Source organism: Equus caballus, chromosome 23 (genome assembly GCF_041296265.1).
Source record: "Equus caballus isolate H_3958 breed thoroughbred chromosome 23, TB-T2T, whole genome shotgun sequence".
Classification (NCBI taxonomy): Eukaryota; Metazoa; Chordata; class Mammalia; order Perissodactyla; family Equidae; genus Equus; species Equus caballus.
Genome location: NC_091706.1, coordinates 15,102,859 through 15,123,992, shown reverse-complemented (window position 1 = coordinate 15,123,992; position 21,134 = coordinate 15,102,859).

The following is a 21,134-nucleotide window of genomic DNA, read 5'->3' as shown; positions in this document are numbered from 1 at the left end:
CTGTTTCCTTTTCCTCCTGGGCATACAGCTAAACTACATTTCCCAGGTGACCTTACATCTAGGTTGGGCCATGTGACCAGTTCTGGCCAGTAAAGTGGAGGTGGAAGTGAAGCACACCTCCTGGCCTGGATCCTTAGACTTCCCTAGTGATCTCCACATCCCCTCCCTCTCCACTCATTGACTGGCTAGGTACAGAGGATTCAGCAGGTGGCCCCAGAGTCACAGAGGCCTCTGGAATCCCCAGGTACAACAGAGCCATTAGGTGAAAGGAGCCTGGATCCCTGCATCACCATTTGGAGGAAGCCATCCTGAAGAGCCACTTGATCGGGAATAGGTGCGTTGGGTTTTTGTGAGAGAGAACCAGACACCCACACCTGGGGTTGTGTGCTACAACAGTTAGTGTTAGTTGTCGTGTACAGTCCATTGGGTCTGTGCCTGTTCCTGAATCCATTACTCCTGCCAGGAAGGATGGGGGGGGCATGTTCCACCTGGCTAAGTGGGGTCATGCGCTCATCTTTGGAGCCCAGAGTTAGGTAGAGCCCTGCCCCAAATTACAAAGATATAAAGTGGCGAAGGGGCAGTTCCCCAAAGGAAGGTCAAGGTCCTGTTACCAGGATAGGGAGGGGGAATGCTGGACAGACAAACAAACAAAACCAGACGTCCACTACAGACCTGCACAACACCCTCAGGCTTGCCTCCATAAGGCCGTGCTTTATGGGGGCCACCGTCGTGAAGTGTCCTTTCCACGCCACACTGTCGCTCCTAGTCCTGCTCTTCTTCCCTGCCTCTCCATCTTTCCTTTTGCCCATCTTCTCTGCCCTCCATGTTCTTATGCTCCTTTTACCTTCACCTGGAAAATTCCTACTCATTCTCAAAACTCAGTCCAGATATCCCTTCTTTCAGGAAGTTTCTTTCCATCCAAGATAACTTCTATGCCCTCCTCTTTGTCTCATGAGGCCCTGCTATTTCTCTTTCTTTGTCTTTGCCTCATTATTTATAAATTATTTAACTGTGAAATCCTCAAAGCAGGGATGAGCGCCATCATCATTTGGTTCCCGATACCTGGCACAGTCCTTCCGCCTGGTGGAACATTCAGATGAAGGAGAAAGAAATATAGTCCCATTATCCAACTCTGGGCTAAAGCCATTTTTTTCCAGTGGATATCCTTGGGATAGCTCAATCTGCTTTTCCATTCATATCATTAACCAAGTAAGAAACAGAGTAACCAAAATTGTTCAGAAGCATGGCTGTTTCTGAAACCATTTGTCTATTTTAAAAATCTTACTGTGTTAATGAACCCAAGGGCCAGCTTTTGCATATGATAAAGTGCTTACAATTTGTTTCATATAGGAAGTATTATGATAACTTATATCAAAAACTTACCTACATTACTCATGTGTATGTGTGTTTGTCAGGGAAAAACTAAGATAAAGAAAATATTTTCAAGAAAAACTACTTTGTGGAAGTGGGATGTATTCTTTGCTTTATTTTTCCTTCCCTTTTCCATTGTTTGAGGCCCTTAGAAGACTAGTATCTAACATATGGCTGATATGAGGATGAAACTGTAAGCTATGTCTCGGATTTTATCATCATCTTTTTCTCCCTCTTAAATAAATATAATGTCTTCATTGTCTGATTGAGACAGAAACTCCCCATCTTCCTATTAAAAAAAATAAATAACCAGGAGATTTCTGAAGCCTCCATTGATAACACACAATGGCCCGTTCTTATAGGAAGTTTCAAGACCCTTGAGAAAGTCACTGTTGGCTAATACAATGAAGGGGTGAGAGATGGGAAAAGAGCACCTGAGGGCTCATTAGCCGTGGCCAGGCCTGGCCTGGGACTCGCATAAGCAGGATCCATAGATAGCAGGCTGGGCTGAGAGATGCCAAATTTGTATCTTAATGACAAGAAAAAGATAAACATTCCAAGTAAATATTTTCCGTATCTCTTAGCTAAGTGGAGAAAGGGGAAGAGGATGAAAAGGAGGGAGCATGAATGAGCAGGGCCATGAGCCGGGGCCAGCGATCCTGGTAGCTTTGCCCCCTCCCTCGTGGGCTTTCAGTGCCCGTCCACACCACCCTGGACACAAGCGAGACTGCTTTCCCACTGTGTAAAGGGGACTGTCCTAAGTAGATGTGCTGTTCTCAGCTGTGTTTGCTGAGCTCAGTGCCTAAAATGATAAGTCTGTGACTTTCTGTCAGCACGACCTGGCGCTCTTACACTGTGAATGTCCTCACCCTAACCCCTGCAGCCTTTGTACTGGTCTCCAGAGAAACAGAACCAATGGAATATATAGAGATTCAAAGAAGAGGAGATTGGTTCCAGGAATTGGTTATGGAAGATGAGAAGTCCTACAATCTGCCGTTTGCCAGCTGGAGAAGCTAGAAAGTCGGTGGTGTAATTCACCAGAGAACCAGGAGGGCCAATGGGGTAACTCCCAGTATGAGGCTGAAAACCCTGAAAACCAGGAGGGTCAGTGTGCAAGGCAGGAGGAGATGGATGCCCCAGAGCAAGAAAAGAGAGAGAGAGGATTGGCCTACCTCCACCTTTGTGTTCTATGTGGGCGCACAATGGATTGCATGATGCCCACTCACATCAGAGAGGGCAGATCTTCTTTACTCAGCCTATTGATTCAAATGCTGATCTCTTCTGCAAATATGCTCACAGACATGCCCAGAAATAATGTTTTATCTGCTATCTTGGCATCCCTTAGCCCAGTCAAGTGTACACATAAAAACATCACACCAGTGAATGTTTTACCTTGCATGGCACAAAGGACATTACAGGTATGATTAAGGATACAAATTTTAAGATGGGAGATTATTCTGGATTATCTGGATGTGTCCAATATAATCATATGAGAACCTTTCTTTGCTGTGAATTCAGAGAGAGATGTGACAACAGAAGAAGCGTCAGAGAGATGCACCATTGCTGGTGTTGAAGATGGAGGGAGGGACCACAAGCCAAGGAATGTGAGCAGCCTCTAGAAAGGCAAGAAAATGGGTTCTCTCCCTAGGGACTCCAGAAAAGAAAGTGGTCCTGCCAAGACCTTGATTTTACCCTAGTGAGACATGTCAGACTTCTGACCCACAAAACTGTAAGACACTACATTCGTGCTATTTTTAAGGCACTAAATTTATGGTCGTTTGTTACAGCAGCTATAGAGACTAATAAACATGCTAACAAATCTTAAAAAGAAATGATAGCCAGAGGCCAAGAAAGACTTCACAGTCTACTTGACAGCAAACAGCGAGAAATAAGCATTAGATTGTGCGTCCTATGCTTCTCCCTTCTAGTCCCATTCTGCTCAGTTATAAAAACATCTAAGAGAAGAGGGAGATTGAAAAGAAGAACTTTGAGTATGTATTTACGGAATTGGAGAGGAAGCTCCCATCGCTGAGGACAAATCAGAGTCTGGTGAGCCATATAGTTGTGAAAATTATAGTTTAAAGTCAAAGTTGGGAGAAGCAATCAAAGTTGGATTACTCTTTTCAAGCTCCAGGATCATAAATTTATTGTGATCAAATAAAATGATGCATGTGAAATCTCTTTGAAAGTTATACACTATAAGGTGTAGTGGGCCGGATAGTAGCCCCCCAAAAGCTATGACCATGTCCTAATCCCCACAACTTGTGACTGGGAACTTAATTGGAAAAGGGTCTTTGTTGATATGATTAAATCAAGCATCTTGAGAAGAAGGGCTTATCTTGAACTATCCAGGTGGGCCCTGAATGCGATCACATGTGTCCTCGTAAGACAGATATACGGAGAAGAAGACACTAGAAGAAGAGGAGGAGGCCATGTGATCACAGAGGCAGAGACTAGAGTGATGTGGCCACAAGCCAAGGAATGCTGGAGGCTATCAGAAGCTGGAAGTCAATGGAAAAACCTCTCCCCGAGCTCTGCAGGAAGTGCAGCCCTCCCGTGCCTTGATTTCAGACTTCTGGCAGAACCATGAGAGAACAGATCTCTGTCGTGTTAAACCAGCTAGTTTGTGGTAATTTGGTATGGCAGCTCTAGGAAACTAAAATATGCAAGATTATAGACTAAGCAATAAAACCGATAAAATGTAAATATTAGTAGAAATGATAGCATATACATTTGCTAGCTATTAAGTTATCCAGGGACATTCCCATGTCACAGTATGGTTATGTGGTTAGCATGGGAGGCCCTAATCTGAGTTTAAATTCATGATTAGGTGGTGAGACCCTTGAGGATCCTTGTCATCTCCTGGAGCTCTCTCACGGTGTTGGTGCCAAATAAGTGCCCCCAAAATATTTTCTGATTTGTATCACATAACAGGAAGTAACTCAGCCAATGAGGAACTCCTCGTGAATGCAGAAAAGCAGGACTGCTTAGACTAGGAGGCATGACCTTCTGAGACCCTGGCCCACCATTTTTCTTGGCAGCTACCAAATTCTCAGGAAAGCCCTATGCCAGTCCAACAAATTCAGAATCATCTGTGATGTGCAGTGGGCCCTCTGCAAATGTTTTCCCTCTAGCTGCTGTACAAGAGGCGTTTCCGACATCCTAGAGCTGGGTTAGAGGCCAGAGCCAAACTGGCTAGATGAACCCAGACGATGCGAAAGAATGGGATCCAGTTTCCAAAGTGATGGGATCTGAAGTTATCCTGCCTCACAGGGTGCCCACCGTGTCATATTCTAACTGGCTTGAGGAGACTTCTGGTCCTTGAGTTCTAGAAATTCCTAGAAAGTTTCTAGAAATAGTTGTTTTGTATGGAAGCGTCCCAATGTCCTTTTCTGGCTCATGCCCTTCTCCTTGTCACAACTCATCCCTTCCAATCAGTATGACAACCACCTGCCCTTTAGGCTGAGGGGCCAAAACAAATATGATTATCTTGAGAGTGCTGACAGCACCCTTGGTGTTGGGGGAGCAGGCAACCCAAGCCACCGTGCCAAGTTTGGTTCCTAAGGGACCATGCAAAACTGCAAAAGAAAGAGGAAGCTATATACATTTGGATGAGAAATGTACTTGCATCAGCACCCATTTCCTTTGCTCCAATTCAGCAATACCAGAGGCCATTAAAGAAGCCTGAATTTTTTATTACCCGTTTGGTAATTGTTCATTTGTTGTTCCACCCAAATATGTCCGGGAGTCAAACTTCCAAAACTCTTGTCTCTGTCATGGATGAAATTAGTCATTTATCCAAATGAGATTTTCTGTGCTGTGCAGCATGGCCACCACTGGCCATGACCCTCAAGTCTCACTCGAGAGGATGACTTTATTGTCCTCCCTTCCTGACTGAAGCCTGGGACAGCTGCATTGCCTCCACACAGCAGCAGCCTCCACATTTTCTGAATTTCTACGTCAAGAAGTCTTAGTTCTTTTGCTAGGACCGCTTCCTTTCTTGCTGCACCTTTAATGCACCTGGGCTGGTTGTGTTGTCAAGATTACTATGATCATCTCTTGTCATGGTAATTGGGTTATATTCCATTTTCTTTTAGATGTAGATGCTTTATATTTAATTGGGGAAGTAGCAATTCCTGCTGCCTCAAATCTAGGCACGTTATGGAACAAATTCGATTTTCAGTGATTCTATTTTTTGAGCTGGAGTTGGAAGGGACTTTAAAAATTATCTGCCCCAAACCCTCTATTTTCATGAAGAAATCAAGGGCTCTTCCTAAAGTCGAAAAGAGTCTGTGCCAGAGCAGGATTTGCAGTGAAGTCTCAAACTCCTCCTCAAAGCTCGCTGCCTCGAGCCATCCCCAGGAGATGGCCGCCTGAAGACACCTGGCCATCCCCCATTTCCTTGACAGTAACTCCACATCCCATACTACTCCCTGAAAATGATTCTGACATCCACTTCTTTACACGGAAGAGTCCTTGACATCATCTAGCAGGAGCCGCACAACAGCTTGCGCCCATCTGTAGAGTAGGAGGCTTATTTGTTCCTTAGACTAATTGCTGCTCAGGCAGCCGGGCTCCCAATGTCAGAGAGTGAAGCGACTGTTGTCCTGGATGGTTGGCTCTTGTCGCCAACGTCATTCACTCTTACTGCTGAGATGCACGTGGTGGATCTATAGTCCCTGAGTGGGGGGAGATGGGTGTACTGTTGGCTGTCTCTGCACTGTGTCAGGTGACATCAGTGTACCCAGCCCACAAAGTTGAGCAGATTATGAGAAAGACGTTAGTAGGCAAGATGAGCTCTGCTCGAGGAGAAAAGCACTGCACAAGTATCACTCAGATATGAGCTCCTGGCAAGATACAGAAGCTCACTTTACCTTCCAACGGGCCTGCGGTGAAGGCTAAGCAGTAAAATGACATGTAAAAGCACCTGGAAACATTCAGCAGTAAAAGTCAGCGTGGCCACTGTTATAAGCACTTGTCTTTATTTTCTGGTCTCCTCTTTTTCGTCTTAAAAACATGGACACATTGCCATATATAATGTAATGTAACATCACTAATCTGGGAAGCGTTTGCTAATCCTCCTATTTCAGCCAGATGGTTCCCCCAGATGGACGTGGAACCAGGAGACAGAGCCAGTATTGGCTGTGCCAAACGAAGAAATGGAAATAGATTTGCAAGGTGGGAACTTTGAATGGAAAACTTTTCCCTCTCTTTGCTTTCCAGCCTTGGTTCTGCTCAGAAGTGTTAGCTCTCAGATTCCACAGTGGGAGAGTGGGATTTCAAATGGAAAAATTTATTTTCAGTGCCAAGAGCCTCTCGTCTCTGGATAACATTTTGTCTTTTCTTTCTTGAATTCTCTGGCTTCTTCCTTTCCTTTGCTGAACTATTTTCCAACCAGTTTACTGGTATCTATTTGTTGTAATAGACACATTTTGGCTTTGGGTTTCTACAGGGTTTTGTGGGCATGTAAAATATGGTTAAATCTTGTATGTTGTAAAGTTTTACCCATACATTCCGCAAGGAGAATTGAAAGAGTGGTGCTGGGAGGGAAGATCGGCCACACAGTTAGCCCTACGCCTTCGGGCCAGCCTCCTCCTCGGGGATCCTGGGCCTTAGCGAGGAGCGTGTTGCCCTTGGACACTTATTTTCAGTGTTCCAACTAGGCTTGATTTTTCAGGTTGTTCTTGTTTCCTGAACTCAGCATTTACCTGTAGTTGTCACAGTTGTATTAAACCCTTAACTTCCCTCCACACTGGAGTTGTTGAAGCTGTAGTTACCTTGTTTGTGCAGATGTTTACTGAGGTGCTTTTTGGGATAATTAATGCTGTTGAATATTATATAAGCATTTGATTTATGCTTAGCTGGCCTCGAACAAAAGGTCATTGCTGAGTATATATGAGAGATATAGGAAATGCTGTTCTAAACTTAGCACTGGTGTCCAATTGCCAAGGTTGAGACACTGAGAAGATTATCCATGCCATGCTAACCCCTGGATCCCTGGGAGAAGGCATCCTTCTCTTGGGCTCTGATGTGTGACAGTGTGTAACCTCACATGGCAAATTACCTGGATGCAAATAGATCACCAGGCAGCTAGTCCAGTGGTCACATGAGGAAATTGAGACCAAATTAACATCCCTGAATCACTCAATTTATTAAATCGATTTAAAATACACTGCCAGAAGCAAGGGGAAAGAGGCAGGGTAAGCAAATAACACAGTGAGGGGCCGGCCCAGTGGCACAGTTGTCAAGTGCGCACGTTCCGCTTTGGCAGCCCAGGCTTTGCCGGTTTGGATCCCAGGTGTTGACATGGCATCGCTTGGCACACCATGCTGTGGTAGGCGTCCCACATATAAAGTAGAGAAAGATGGGCACGGATGTTGGCTCAGGGCCAGTCTTCATCAGTGAAAAGAGGAGGATTGGCAGCAGTTAGCTCAGGGCTAATCTTCCTCAAAAAAAAAGAAAGAAAGAAAGAAATTAACACAGTGACAATAAGGGATAGAAGGACCACACTCCCAGAATCCTCTGTTAAGCAAGGTCCATACATCCTGTCTCTCTCTTCCTCTTTGCTGCATCAGGCTTTCCATAACAGCCGTGCTAAAGCAGAGTTGAGGCTTCAGCAAAGGGGCAACGAATGGAAGGATCCTACAGCCGACAATACATGCTCTATTGGAGAGATGCAAGCAATAGCTTGGCAGTTAGCCTGATAACCAGTTTTGGATTTTATCCACCTTCCTTGGGGATAGGACACGTGGGGCCACAAAAGATGTCACTAATGGGTGGCTAATGGAAGACCTCATGGATTTTGAGTGCCTTGTATGCCCCAGGTATATTTAGCACATCATGACTATTCAGAGCCTCATGTATCTAATGAATATTTGGTGTCAGTTGGTCCTATCCTCCCTTTCTTTCTTTGCTTAGTATGCATTGGCTCTTCTCATTTTCTCTACATATAACAGGTCTCCCAGGTTACTGACTTGTCTGTATTTAACACATCTCATGAATTCTGTATATTCTTCATAAGCTGCTTGCTGATACATCTATCCCATTGATTTTCTTGCCTTCTATAGTAGAATTGAATATTTGTAATACAGCAAATGTGAATTACTGCAATATTTATAATTGGTGGGGTGGTATAATAGGAAAAACCAGAATGAGTAGATATTCAACAAAAACTTTCTGTATTGCTGACAGATATTGCTTAATGGCTACAGCAACCATGGGAGATCAGAAATCTCTAAAAGAGATTTTCTCATTTCAATTAACAGCACCATGATTTTCCCAGAGGTTTAAGTCCCAAACCCAGACACCATGTTGATTTCTCTCTTGCCCTCACTGCTTCATATTCCGTTCATCAATAAATCCCATTGGTTCTTCCTCCTATACACATTCTTAACCCCTCCACTTCTCTCCATCATTAATATTACCACTCGCCCAGTTTAGGCCACCGTTGTCTCTTGCCTTGATAAGCCAGTAACTTCCCAACCATCATCACTGTTGCCATTCCTGTCTTTCTGCAGCCCATTTTCCATACAGTAAGCACAGTGGTCTTTTAAATATGTAAATTTGTGTGGGTGGCCTCCAAATGCTTCTAGATTAGTGTCGATTAAAGTATGGTCAGTGGAGGTGGAAACAACCTGAATGTCCATAAACAGACAAATAGATAAGCAAATGTGGTGTATCCAAGCAATGAATATTACTTGGACATAAAAAGGAAGGAAGTTCTGAAACATGCTACAATGTGGATAAATCCTGAAGACGTTACGCTAAGTGAAAGAACCCGGTCACAAAAGACCACATACTGTATGATTTCTTTACATAAAATGTCTAGAACAGGCAAATCTATAGAGACAGAAAGTATATTTGTGATTGCATAGAACTGAGGAGGAGTGGATGTGGGGCGGGAAGGGAAATAATAGCTAAAGAACACAGAGTTTCTCTTTGTTTGATGAAAATGTTCTAAAATTGACTGTGGTGATGGTTTACGCATCTGTTAATATACTAAAAATGAATTCTACATTTTAAATGGATGAATTGCATGGCATGTGCATTATATGTCAACAAAGCTTTTATTTTTAAGTATGGTCAGTGGACAGGCAACATTTGAATCATCGGGGAGACTGGAGAAATGCAGATTCTCAGGCCCAACTAAGAAATCTCTAGGGGAGGCGGGTCTCAGCAATCTGTGTTTTAATGAACACTCCAGGTGATTCTTATGCACGCTGAAGTCTGGGAAACACTGAAATAAATTAAAAGGACAATTCCATACCAGGGTTTCTGAACTCTACAAGACCGTTTATCTCTCCAGTGCCAATTTCCATCCAGCCACATGGCCCTTCTGTTTGTGTCATCAGCATGCCAATCAGGTTCCCCTCTTAGGGCCTCTGAACTTTGAACAATTCCTTCCACCTGGAGTACCTTTCCCTGAGATCTCTTTATGTCTGGCTCCTTTCTGCCATTCAGTTTTCGGCTTAAATGTTATTTTGTCAAAGAAGGCTTTCTGGACCATCCCAGCCAAATTAGCCCTCCCTTCGTCTGCTCACATCACCCTGTTATTTTGGCTTCACCGCGCCTATAACCATTTGCTATTTTCTGCTTTATTTGGAGGTCTGTCCGCCCTCCGGGAACACAGCAGTCCCTTCTATTTAGTAGGCACTCAATAACTGTTTGTTGAATTGATGAGGAACTGAACCCGCGTGTCCTGGAGAACATACCCTACCACTCACTACACCCATGCCTGGTTTCCAAGCCCTCTGTTACCTTGCGGACAGATTCCATTGGAAACTGTACCACCAAAATTAGCCACATTTCCTAATAACCCAAAACGCCACTGACTGTTGCTATAAGCTAAGCTAAGGATGGTAGAGGGAGACTCTACTGAAATGAGTGAGGAAACAATTTTTCTTCTTCACGTTATTAAAAGTTCCTCAAGAATGGCCCCAATACCTGCAACAAATTAGATGACCCAAAATGTTTGTTTAACTCTTGAACTAAATACTTAGGAAAGAAAAAGTAATTCATCCTTGCTTTGTAAGAAATCAGACCCCTGAGAGATGCCCCGCGGACTCCTCCAACCCTTGGAGAGTCAGCTACACACGCTTTTCCCTGCCCCCTCTTTGTCCTTTCTGTTAAATGAGATATTTGTGTTTTAAATGAAAGCCATTGTTGACCCATCACTAGTGGAAAAGAATCAATGTGTGTGCATTCCTCATGTAATAAGAAATAAATCCCTTAAGCCTATAATTTGCTCCTACTGGTGTAGAATTTTGAAGTCCAAGAATGTGTCTGCTATCAAGGAAGCTAATTCTGGGACTGCTGGCTCCGTGTCTATGTATGTGGCTATTGTTCGCGACTGACGACGGTCAGGCGGAGATCAGTGCTCTGTTCTCATAATGAACCTTATGTTTCTAAACACAGGTGCGTTTAGATTATAGACATCTGTGTCACTAAATGGGGGAGAAAGACACAAAAGCAGCTCAGAAATGGGCTCCTTGGAAAGGCAAGATGGTATTATTGCAGTCGCTCTTATCAACATCATCGTTATTTCTTTGATGATGTATCATGGTACAGAGATGGTGGTGACAAATCCAATCGTCTAATCACTGTGTTTTCAACATGCTGCCTTTCACTGTAGGAGGAGAGGGGACTCTTGCCAGAATTTACCCCATTGTCATCCTATTGAAAAGAGTTGTCAGAGGGCCTCTGTTCCATCCTACAATCATTTCAATCTGCTTTTAGTCCAACTTTGTATTTCATTTCTACTACTTGATGCATAAGAATGAAAGAGCTGCTGGGAAATGCTTGTTCCTGATGGCTCTGATGAGACAGAAGTCCTGGGAAACTATCAAAACTGTGCAGGACAAAGAAAGGGAGCTATCCGATGACTCACGGGCATTCGCCTCCCGCCCCCGCTGTATCGAGCATACGTGTGTTCTGCATCTCGGTCCCAGGATTCTTGCAATTCAGACATTTGCAGATATTTAGGACAACCCAACACTGATAATAATTGATATTCTTGGCCACTTAACAGGCACATATGCACTGGGAATTTTTGTAGTTAGCAATGTAACACACCATAATTTGCACTGGTCCCATATTAATGAATATTTTAAAACATTAGAACAAAAATATATTCCAATATCACTGAATAAAATTAATTTTAAAAAGAGATCTTAGATACAGAGTCTCATTTGACTAAAACGATCTCCTGGCTTTTTACAAGCTCTGGGTGAATATAATCTCAATAAGCTATGAATGCTGTGGTGGTGTTTTACTAACTGCCTCAAACTTTGAGCTGGAGCTACCACTAATATTCTTCTCATCTAACAAAACAGAGATACAGAGAAGTCGAGTGATGTGCCAAGAACACACAGCCAGGCAATGGTAAATCCTGGGCTAGAATCCAATCTCCTGACTTGAAGTTCAGCCTTGCCACTAAAACACGTGTATTAGGGTGCAATCGGTGAGGCAGGGCCACTATAAGTGATGTGGAATAAGGGACTTATTATACGGACCAGACTCTACAATGGTGGGAACTGGTGAAGTCTTTAAGAGGATGTTATTCTGTGTCTAGGGTGGGCCTGAAGGGGCTGCATGCCAGCCAGACTTGAAGTTGGGAAGAAAAGGTAGATGTCAAGTGTGGAAGAACAAGGGCAAACTGGAATCCATGAGGACAAACTGTAACATGCATCTCTCTCCCCACCTCCAGCCTCAATGATGCAGGTGACGTACAGGAAGAAGCAGGCTGTCTCCACTAAGCATCTGGGGCCCAGCTGCTGCCCTTTGCCACCACGGGGAGGCAGCAGACCAACACCCACATGTGGAACACACTTGGCACCCTACAGTGACCTCGTGGGTGTAATGGTCAGTGCTTCACTGCCTCTTCCAAATCGCACGCAAATTTCTCCTGTGGCTAACTCTAACCCAGAACCAGACGGTGAAGGGAATTCTGGGAAATCAGCTCCACCTTAGCTAAACAAAAAGCCGCTGTACCAGGTTTCATCCTGTCAATGTATTTGTAGATGCCTTTGATTTTTCTTTATAACACTAAATACAGAATAATTCGAATATACAAGAGAATATAAATACAGAGTCTTTCCATGGTTTCCTTTATGAAATTACTAACTTTCTGTCATCTTGAGTACCCAGTCATCTTGGATCATTTCTTGCCATGTGCTTATTGGGATGAATTAAAACTACTGGCCTATTTGTATTTCACTTATATATATGAAATGTTGAGTCTATTCCTTATACTTGCAGCAAAAACAGATCCTCTGTGGTATGTATTTCATGTAAATGAGGATTAGACAAACTTCAGGATCCATTTGGCATTAGTATCTGTGTAACAATAGGCTTATGTATTTATGGAGCTAGGTAGGTATGTCTACATGCTTGTTCTAACTCTCTCTCTCTATATATGACCAGATAGTGCTATAGAGACTTAAGAACAGTCTTGATGACTATACAGACAGATATCTAAAAACCGAGAGCTGAGAAATTGGTGTTGTAACTTCTGAGTAATTATTTCAACTACTGGACACCTGTCACTAATCCAAAAGCCAAAGGAATTGGCAGTTTTGTATAAGACGTTCCTTCACTTTGGCTTCTTAAGATGACAGAGGTAGTTGTAGATAGGAAATGTAGAAACAGCAAAAAAAAAAAAAAAAAAAAAAAGAACTCTCACCACGAATGAGTGATAAGAATTTGTTGAGCTCTCAGACTCTCCGCTTCTGCTTCCCTCAGCACCTCTTAGATCCTTTAGACTTGTAGCTTGTTTTCCTTTTCTGAGCCAGCGGAGATTGTAAATCAACCTTCCAGTCTTCATCGCCAACCCAGGGGAAATAGGTGAGACAAGTGGTTTCCAAATATTTGATAAAACAGAGAGGGTGTTTGGGGTAGAAAGAATTCTGGTTTTCGGTTCAATCCATTTACCTACTTATGTCCTCTTTAGCATTATTTAACTTGTTAGAGTTTATGTTTCCTCTTCTGCAAAATGGCTGTGATCTTGTCTGCTTCCTAAGAAGCTCCAGGGTTGACGGAGGGGACTCGGATGTCCACCTCCCACCTTCCTTCGCCAATACTTCTTCACTGCCGAGACCCCATTCGTCTCACGTGACTGATACCTACTAAGCGGGCTACAACGAGTAGGCTCATATGATTTTTAAATGCTGGAGAATTAGGTTTCAGTAGGCAAGTGGAACTTTTAAAAGAATTTATTCCTTAGTCTGACAACCACTGTTTATTTTGCTTAACTGAAGCAACTGATTTTTCCTTTATCAGGATAAAATCATGAAAGATTTTGAAAAAGGCAAGAAAGATTACTGGTGTCCTGTCTAGCATACCCTTCTGGGTTATCTTTGTCTCTTATTGTCTTTGAGCTATTTTACAACTCTGTCAGCTGTAGATAACGGATGCTAATGCAAATAAATGATTCTTGTCCAAAGACAAATACAGTCAAGTCTCATTATTCGCGGTGGTTATGTTCTATAACATTGCTGTGGACACTGGACTAGTGAATACTGAACCATTTCTTTTAGGAAAAACACAGGGTTAAGTTCATGTGAGCCTCTGGTCACATTGTCATCAACCAATCAATACATAACTTTGTTTTATGTGTGTTTCTGTTTAAAGACACCTTCTTTAATATACATTGTTGTTTCATTAACATTGAATTCACGGCCAACAGCATTATAACTCATGCTTGGACGAAGCTTTTCTAATGCAAGTATTTAATGAATTCACAAATACTGAACCAGCAAAGAATGAAAACTGACTGTATTTTGGCCATTCCTGACCACCTATGAACCATTAAAAGATAAACCGAGACATATTAAAATTTACAAGTTTATCTGAGCAAACGACAATTCCAACCGAATGTGGTTAGGGCGGCTCCGCGGAGCAGGAGGAAAGCCCTTTATAGAGAAGACGCAGAAACAAAGCAGGGGAAATTGTTTGATTGGCTACAGTTTAAGTGGCTGCCTTATTTGAGAAAGCCTAGTTGGTTGGTTGTGATTGGTTGTAGGTTAATTTTTGATTTCCCAACTTTGAGGCATTTATAGGGATCGACTCTGGCTTCAGTTCCAGTTGCTTGTGTAGGTTGCCACGGTATAAGTGCCACCTCAGTCTAACGACCTCCTGTTTAATTATTTTAACAATGCTATCTCTGTCCACGCTGTAGATCTTTCCTTTAAACTGGTTGTAACATCTTACTGGTTCTGTTACAGAGCGAGGGTTTGCTCCCCATGCACCCAGAAGCCAATACTAAGGTACTGGCTTTTGAAAAAAGAAAAGCTTTGCTATGAGGTCTACTGACAAGGAGACAGGAAGCAAAGCTCTCACATCTGTCTCCTCGATCCAGGGTACCGGGTGAAATTTAAGGAGTTAGCGGCAGAAGCCGATTGGCTAGTCTCAAATCAGTACGCATATGGTAATCAAGCTCCTTGAGCTGCTGCAAACTGGATTTTCCTCATCGAAGGACTTCTCACTTTTTGTAAAGGGCTCCGGTGGCAACATTTCTGAAGATTCTTGGTTCCAAGGTCATCCTGGGGCTATGGGTTCCTGCCTTCACATGCACGGTGCCATCTCTGTTATTGAACAAGGTTTGCTTAATCAATAACCTGTTTTTTTATTTTTTTAAGATTTTTAATGTTTTTCCTTTTTCTCCCCAAAGCCCCCCAGTACATAGTTGAATATTCTTCATTGTGGGTCCTTCTACTTGTGGCATGTGGGACACTGCCTCAGCGTGGTTTGATGAGCAGTGCCATGTCCGCGCCCAGGATTCGAACCAACGAAACACTGGGCCGCCTGCAGCGGAGCGCGCGAACTTAAACACTCGGCCACGGGGCCAGCCCCAATCAATAACCTGTTTTAAGGAAGCAAAAGTAGTTTAAGCTGGTCGATGTTGTGTGTGCTGTTTCAGTCCCCTCATTAATTAATAGTTACATAAGAATCTTAGTCATGTGTTCATTTTATATTTATGTGAGAGTCATGATTTTACCTTTAAAAAATATTTTGTCCTTTAACGATTGAAAACTAGTTCAGGCTGAATTGTCATCTTCATTTGGCAGTTTTGTGCAATTCTGTGAGCCCAGCTTCTCACAGGACATTTCAGAACATGACTTTCAACGAGGATAATTCATCTTGAGGGGCTTCTATTTGCCATTCCATGGATTCGCTATATGGGAAAGTGCTTTTACAATAGAAAGCCCTCTGCAAATTAGTATCTCATTTAATCTTCACAAGCTGTGAGGGGTTATTCTCTGTTTAAGGCTAAGGAAACTCACATTCTGGGAGCTTATGTGACTTACTCAGAATCACAAACCTAGGAAATTTTAATTTGACTGTTGTCAAGAGTTAAGAGACTGGAGTTTAACATAAAACAGATTCAGTGCCCCTCATGTAAATGATACAGAAATCAATCCCAATTACCATAAGAGATTAAAAGCCTCTCCCAGTTTTCTGCATCTAAGGAGAATAATGTCTATTCCTGAGCCTTGTTATGCAGGGCAGGGAAATGGGTGCATTGGGGGAGATGTTGGAAGGTGTCTATCTTGACTTACAGTGGGAAGGATGGAAAGTCACTAGAAGATAAGAAGACAAGGGACTCTTAGTCAGAGCTGGTGAAAGAGGTGGGGGAGAGAACCAGACAGGCCTGGGTTGAGGGTTGGTGCTTGACTGGGAATGGTGAGAAGGGAAAGCGACTAGGGGTGCAATTTTCTTGTTCGATGAGTGGGGCTTGGAGAAGACTGGAGAGAGAGGTTTTATATTTGTCTGAGTTTGAGACTTCGGTAACGCTCTAAAACACATTTGAGAGGATGCTGGATTTTTTTTAAAGTATGGCTTCTTGCTGAAGCGTCATGGGGCCTATTCTGTCAGAATTAGGATTATTACTTTCTCTGATGTGGAAGACCCCTATAAGGGGAGATGAGGGAAATCTGGCTATGATTCAGAGTTAGCCTAAGTGACAACAATACATTGGCTACTGACTCTGAACTCGGTCTTCAAGCACCCATTCGATCAGCTAATTATTATTATTGTTTACTACTTTTTTGTCAAGGTTTCTAGAATAAGATCACCAGAAAAGAAATGAGAAGAAAGAAGACTCTCTTGGCTACTGTAGCAGGAGGGTCGGTCTGGACGGAACTGCCTCGGCCCCTACCAGTTAGCAGAGAGCTCATACGGCACAAGCACTTAGGTTGGTCTTGAGAAAAAGACAAGAAAACAAGCACTTAATGTGTAGAGCAAAACTTCTGTTCTTTCATCAATTCTTGAAAGGCCTAAGGGAAATCAAGTACGGGAAAATATTTTCTGAAGGTTTCTGGCAATAAAGACAGTTGCTTTGCTCATGTAGGAGCTGCAAAAGATACTAACATTTTATTCTTTGAAATACATACATGCCTTTCTTCCTTCCTAATTTTTAGAATAGAGCCTTCTTCTAATCATTGTGATATGACAAATACATGGTAGGTCATGTTGACACAAATAATTCATATAGATCAAAATTGGGGTGAGTTTATTATGAGCCACGTCTGAGGACTATAGCCCCAGGGCTTCCTTCCCCAAGGAAGGAAGGGCACCAAAGAAGTGGAGAATACAGAGTGGTTCTATACCATCTTGGAACAAAGAGTGTACATCACATATGATAGGAATATCCCTTTTACCACTGTCGTGAGATGCTTAGCTAGCACAGCTGGTCAGTGATCAGCAGGTCAGTGGTTAATCCTTAGTTTCTGGGAAGAAATGCTTGTCCTTAAAGAAATACAATATGGGGGGAAGCTACATGCCTATCCTTAAGGGCCTCATTCTTGTCCTTGAGACATTGTAAATATTTACAGCAGATGTACAATGCATGCTCAACGGGCCACTCAGGCCTTTCTGCAAAAAAGGTCAGGCTGAATTAGTTTTAAACCAAATGGCTTCCTCATATACTCCAGTATATCCTATTGCTTGTCACTTATTCATCAATCAGAAAAGTCACTTATTACGGAGACTTACTAAAAAGTGATACATGCTTTGCATAATTTATTTTAATTCAAAGCATCTACATTTACATTTATTTTCCAGCATGCGATATAGGACCAAGGATTATTCCTTGAGTTGGGGACAGCTGATGGGCGTTCTGCGTTGTCTTTCATACCTGGACCACAACAGTAATACATATTCTATCATTTCCAGTTTTATTTTTTTCTTAAAGGGAGCAAGATATTAAACGAAAACCAGTGACACAATCTATACACAGAATCCCTCTAGATTTTTATGATTTTTTTCCCCTTAAACTTTATGGTTCGCCTATGGCATTCAAAGCACTTAATTTTTATAGAGAAAATTCTCTTTCTAAATTCACCTTTCACTTATTTAGGTTATATCTGATTAAATTAGATAGTTATAATAAGGACAACTGACAGAAACAGGTTTGGGAACCAATTCAACAGACTCTGCTTAAGCATCCAACTTACAGGGTAAGAGATGATACTTAAGTAAAATCCAGAACAGCAAATATTTAGCATGCTGTGGGCAGTACTTCATGTGCTTAGAAAAGGAATTGAAAACAGGGTGGTCACAGTAAGTCAGCTTGGCCCAAAATGAGTTTGACTCCAGGGTAGAATGAACCATGCGGGGACTCATGGGGCAGGAAGCTAAGGATGTTCACGGAAGGGGCCTAGGTTTCCAGACTTTCCCTCCCTTTCCACTCTGCCCGGACCACCTTGGAGCACCTGTGAGGCAGCTGGGGAGCACTGAGAGACGAAAGGAGCCACACTAAGAGCAGTTTCATCCCAGCTGGTGCCGTGGTTTGGAAAACTCCCTCAGTCCCCTGCCACTGCCACTTTCTCATTTCATTTGAACTAGAATGAAATGACGATGTGGCTCAATTTCATCTCAAAAGTCAATGATTTCTTTGTTTATTTGTTTTTGTGGTAGTTTGTTTTACTTTGCTTTGTAAATACCTAAAATTAAAGCATTGTTTCAATATAGCAGAGATAACAGTGTTGAAATTAAATGATACTTTGTAATTCATTTCCTGGCCTCTGGGTTGGTGGTGGAGTGGAAGCCATTGCCCAGTGCCTCTGACAAGAGCTTTCATCAATTACTTGTGGACACTGTGGCAGCGGGCTGGCAATGTCTGGCATAGGGGCACCAAGGGAGAGCCGGTAGCCACTACCTCAGCCTCAGCATTGGCTAACCCCCACTGCTGAGCCTGCAGCTGGGAAAGAAAACCTGAAACAGGGAGCCAGAGACCATGGCCTTCTCACTTTTGCTCTGAGCTGCAGTGCATGGGTGCCGTGCGGGCCTCAGGAGGCCTCTTTCCAAGGCTGGGTGCTGAGGGGCTTCGCTGCCAGAGAGAACTGAAACCTGGCAAGTGATCCCACCTCTTCCCTGGGCACATGCAGCGAGGAGGCTCAGGTTGCTATTCCATTTCTGTAGTGACTGCTTTCAGGAGTCCCAGCGGCTAGGGAGCTGATCAAGTCAAGCCTGCTGAGCTGACCCCTGACCCCAAGGCTCTTCCTCCTCCTTCCGCAGTAACACTTTCCTGCCTGGAAAAACCCATTCTGTGCTCAAAATAGGGAGTCCTCCATCATTCCCAGAAGAACAGGTGTACAACGGAGGGGCAATCTGGTAAACTTTGACTGGTATGGTCCTTGTACATAGTTTGGGGTAATTCATCTGAATAACCATAATTAGTGTAGATAATTGGTATATGGTACAAGAAGGTATTTGCTTGTCTCATATGCATACCTTTCCGCCTCCAGGATTTTTAGGAACATGAGTATAAAATCAGTGCTCTGAGAGAATGCCTGACGAGGCCTCCCCGCTCGGCAGGCCCCTCTCTGCCATTTCCTCTCTCTCCTCCTCTCCCGCCTCTCGGCTGATTAGCCATTACAGAAATTGAAGCGGGTTTTGAGTCTTTATTCAATGTTTTTAAAACGATATTCATGTTCTCTGCTCTTAATTTTAAAATCAGTTGAGCATGACATTTCAGATATCTTTCTCTTACAAAAACAAAATATAAGAAAACTGAATTGTGTCTTTTATATTCCCACGTGTTTGTAATTTTCTTTTAAAGCAGGTCAGTTGCTCTTAATAGAAAACTTTCCCAATTCTTGCTAAAAAAAAAAAAGAGAAGGGTCTGTTCCAAGCATCGAGTCTGAAATAGTGCAGCAAAATAAATAACAGTGCCAACTACATATGTACCTTTAAATTTTCTAGTAGTCGCATTTAAAAAAGGAAAACGAAACAGGTGAAATTAATTTAGTGACATATTTACTTAACTCAATATATACAAAATATTATCACTTCAACATGTAATCAATATTAAAAATTATTGAGATATTTTACCCTTTTTTGTGGAATTACGTTTTTGAAATCCAGTGTGTGTTTCACTCTTACGGCCCATCTCCATTTGGGCTAGCCACGTTTCAAGTGCTTCATGGCCCCGTGTGGCCAGTAGCTACCATACTGGGCAGCACTGGCCTAAGGATCCTTTTTTTTATGCTGACACCTAACTTTTCCTCTATTTCTGTTCTGTTGCTGTGTTTTAAAGGAGAGAAACCATTTAGAGTCCAAGTCTTACGTCAGATTGAACACTTTCATAGCAGCTCCCATGAGGTATAGAATTTTGTCAGTGAGCCCTCTTTCTGGTTAGACCATTTATTCCTTCCCCCGTGAAACATCGACCGGTACAGAGTGACCAGTGGGTCAAAGCAAAACTACTCGACTTAATTAATTCTAACTTTAGCTCCCTGAAAAATCAAATTATTCCACTGAAAATTACCAGATACATTACACAATAGTGAAAATTTTTTATACTGTTTTTTATTCAGTGTTTCTAAATGTGCACAGAGCATTTTCAATAATTCGTTAGTAACCTTGCAAATTGATAGGAGCCCAGCTATTAGGGAGAACTTTCCAGGCGAAGAAACCTACATGTCACATTAGTTCCTTCCACGTGGATGCTGAAGCTGGTGCCGCCTCCAACGTGACTGGGGAGAAGGCTTCCTCTCTGCACTTGCCAGATTACTGATGGAATTTCTACTCTCGATCACAAGGTCTGGTACCTGCATGTTTCCATTTCATTATCTTTATTAAACATTGTAACATCTTATCTCTACTGTAGGATTTGGGTAAGTTATAAAAACAAAACAAACCACTACGATCCACCGCGTTGTCTCTCCCACTAGTCTGTGAGCAACTCAGGACAGAGGATGCTCCTTCTTCCTCGCTGTCTGGCTGACCTGACTGTCGAGCCGCAATGCCTGGTGCGTCGTTGGTGCTAAGTACTTTTTAACCGGAAGCAGGAAGTTCTGCCTGCTTGCTTACCTTTTTCCCTTTATCATACACTTTCATCAAGACCCAGGACCACACTGGTATTTCACACTGAATTTCACTCATTCAGCAGACGTTCATTGAGTGTCTACCTTGAGCTTGGCTCTGTGCTAGGGGAAGGTGGAGAAAAACAGAGATATACTCCTGAAATTCAAGAGTAAGGGGGAGACACGGAAAAAGTAAGTGTGCTGGGCATTGTGGTTTTAAAATAGCTTCCAGTGAACTTTCCTTCCAGGCGGTCTGCATTGTTCTGTTCTGTTTCTTCCCTTGCAACCTTTTCTACCATTCAGTCTTGAGGCTCAGCATCTCAGGAAGCAGATCCAGGTACTGTTTAGAACAAAGAAATCAAAGGGTGGGGAGGAAGGAGAGGTCCCCACGGGGCAGAGAATGGAAAGGGAAGCTCTCTCAGTGGGGCCAGTGCTGAGGGAGTACAGAGTTGAGAGAGA